Here is a 3068-nt window from a genome sequence, read left to right on the forward strand (position 1 = left end):
CGCCACCTTATCTACTGCTTTGAAGGCAGAGTCTCTGGTCCTCAGAAGTGCACGCACTTGCGCAGTAATCCACGGTTTCTGATTGGGTCGTGAGATGATGGTCTTGGAGACAGTGACGTCATCGGTGCATTTGTTGATGTAGCTGGACACTGTTGACGTGTACTCCTCCAAGTCAGTGAAGTCGCCGTAGGTTGCAGCCTCCCTAAACATGTTCCAGTCAGTGCTCTCAAAACAGTCCTGAAGAGCAGAGGTGGCTCCTGCTGGCCAGGTTTTCACCTGCTTCAGAACCGGTTTGATCGCCTGACGAGTGGTCTGTATAGGGCTTTGGAGTTGACGTCACGCCGCGGAGCGCGGCGCCATTTTCGGGGTCTACGAATCAAAAGAGACACTGTGTTGGAACGACGTCGACAAGAATCATGCTTAAAAGCAGCTCCAAAGAAAACGGACGGTATAGAGACCGATTGCGTCCAGAGGTGAAGCAGCGGTACTTAAAAAAAAATAGCGTGCATTGGAAATGTGGACCCGTATGAAACACGGCCGTGGAGTAGAAACCCTGAAGACCAACCGCTACTGACATAGCCTCACATATTTTCGTACCTTATCTGTGCAGTCAGCGAGTACAAGTCGTCATTCAAACAAAGGTAAGTCAGCTCGAGTACTGCGTGTGAAATGCGTTTGATTTTCCCCCAAACATTCAGATTAGTGCAGCATAAATTCATTCATAAGGGGAAATTACAGTGAGAACAGGTGGAGGCTGTCAGGTGGATAACATAGTGAGTTCAGTGCATTGATGAGACATTGTCCTGAAGGATTTAGTTATTCTTTATGGTTAAAGAAATCGCAATGATTTATTCATATTTATTATAAATAATTTAAATATACATCTTGCTTCTGTGTTTGTGTCCTGTGTCACTAAAAATACATTTTATTTTAATTTTATACATTGATTAATGACCTGCAGAACTCCTTATCATATTAAGTGATTCATAATTGTCACTTTATGCTTTCTCCATCTCTAAAGCGATTACATCCTTGCATTACATACTTTAGGTTCATTTTCTGCAGGCAGGTTTCTGACAGAAAACAGGCAGATTTACCCTATAAAATGCAGCGTTTTATAGATGGACACATAAAGAAATGAAAAATTACATGTATGTGCTAACTTTCTAAACACTGTCACATTTATGATGAAGTAGATAAAACACATTTATGTCGGCCTTGGCTCATAGTTCTTGTCTTTAATTGAACTTTGTCTGTGTGCGTTTCAGGTGCTGCACTCTCAAAGACTGAATGAACAGCATTGCAGCCATGGGTCACTGTGAGCATCACAGGGAAGGTTGAAGCCGCCCACTGCACCTGTATGGCCGGAGTCGTGGAGACTTGCAGCCATGTCGTGGAGACTTGCAGCCATGTCGCTGCTCTTCTGTTTAATGTAGAAGCAACAGTGCGGATCTGTGGCACAAGGCCTGTTACAGATGAACCTCCATACTGGGTTTTGCTGGGTTATGTGTCAGAGGTTGGCCATAAGATAGACTTCTCCTCTTCAGCTGGCCAAAAAAAGGCTCTTGATCAAAACATAAACAGACCATCCATAGTGACAGGTAAAAGGAGCTGTCCTCAAAAAAGAAAAAGCCCACCTGCTACTGTGGAGGAGTTGTCACTGCTATAATGCCATAATGTTTTGTCTAGGGGTCTAGATTTATACCTGTAGTGCACTGCCATGTAAATAATTTACTGAATATGTACTGAGTACCACTGTTCAAAAATTTAATAAAGAAACAAACTAATTTTTGCCTCTTTTTTATTATTAAAACCACTTTATAGAACATCACATCAGTTACAGTGTAGAATCCATGTCATTTATAGTTTATAAAAGACAAAATGTTTACATAAAATCATGACAGTGTTTACATGATATCACACACTACTAACATTATTTACTGTATCTTTTGAAAAAAAAAAACCCCACTATTTATACAGCAAAAGACTTAAGAATACTTAACAGGAGCAAGTTTCATTTTCCCTGGTTTTACTACAACACTGTTTAACAAACGCAGCAAACCTTCACCATCTTATCCTGAAGGGTCACCTCTTCACCCTCACATGGAAGAAGTAATCTGATTGGCATGGTGGTATGTTTGAAGCAGGTCCCTTGTGTAGCGCTGGAACCCAGTCACGATGTGTTTCATCCATTTCATAGGCTGATTTGCTGCAATAACGCCAAATAATTAGCAACTCTATAAAGAGAAGGTAGTTCTGCAAAATCACTCAGTAGGATGCTATGACCTCAAATAAAACTAATAGGCTATAAAGAGTGATACGAACATATTTAGAACTTACCGGAATGAAAATGTCTGGAGCACCAACAGATATTTGGAGATGGAAGAGAACTGGATATCAGCTCGTCTCACAGCTGCTATCCAGGCTAGACGCCTTCGTTTGGTAACATCGATACACGAGCTGCCTCATGTTGCTTCCAGGTTGGGAAAGAATGAAAAGATAAACCCTTTTCAAGCTTATTCTCTTGCCGGTCGTGCGTTTGAACATTGCAGCCGACCACACAGCAAATACGAACCATGGCTGTTCTGTTAGCCTTCGCTCCCTTTTCACTAGCGCTAGACCCCGAAAATGGCAGATCGGGCCAAAATCCTTTCCACGCCCACCCCTGTGACATCACGCTTCAAAGCCCTATGCTGGGATTAGCATAACAGAGATGTGGTCTGAGTAGCCAAGGTGGGGGCGGGGCTCTGCCCGATATGCGCCGGGGATGTTTGTGTAAACAAGATCCAGCGTGTTTTCCCCTCTCGTTGCAAAGTCCACATACTGATGGAATCTGGGAAGCACTGACTTGAGATTTGCATGGTTGAAATCTCCAGCAACAATGAACAGTCCATCCGGGTGTGTGTTTTGCAGTTCACTGATGTTTGTATATAGTTACCCTAACCACCTAGCATTAGCGCTAGGTGGAATGTACACTCCGATAATGAAAACAGTGGTGAATTCCCGTGGTAAATAAAAAGGTCTGCATCCTTCATTCATATTTAATCGTTTGCTGTGGTAATCCCTTC

At 42.7% G+C, this 3068-nt stretch overlaps 1 long non-coding RNA gene across 1 annotated transcript; it reads right to left on the minus strand.

The window, feature by feature from the left end:
* Positions 1-1784: 1784 nt before the first annotated feature.
* LOC134618403 (uncharacterized) lies at positions 1785-2860 on the minus strand. The gene is made up of 2 exons (XR_010091906.1): positions 2341-2860; positions 1785-2209 (listed from the first exon to the last, which is right to left on the minus strand). It is a non-coding gene; the product is annotated as an uncharacterized LOC134618403 (long non-coding RNA).
* Positions 2861-3068: the final 208 nt, after the last annotated feature.

This window comes from Pelmatolapia mariae, linkage group LG3_W (genome assembly GCF_036321145.2).
Source record: "Pelmatolapia mariae isolate MD_Pm_ZW linkage group LG3_W, Pm_UMD_F_2, whole genome shotgun sequence".
In the NCBI taxonomy this organism is placed as follows: domain Eukaryota; kingdom Metazoa; phylum Chordata; class Actinopteri; order Cichliformes; family Cichlidae; genus Pelmatolapia; species Pelmatolapia mariae.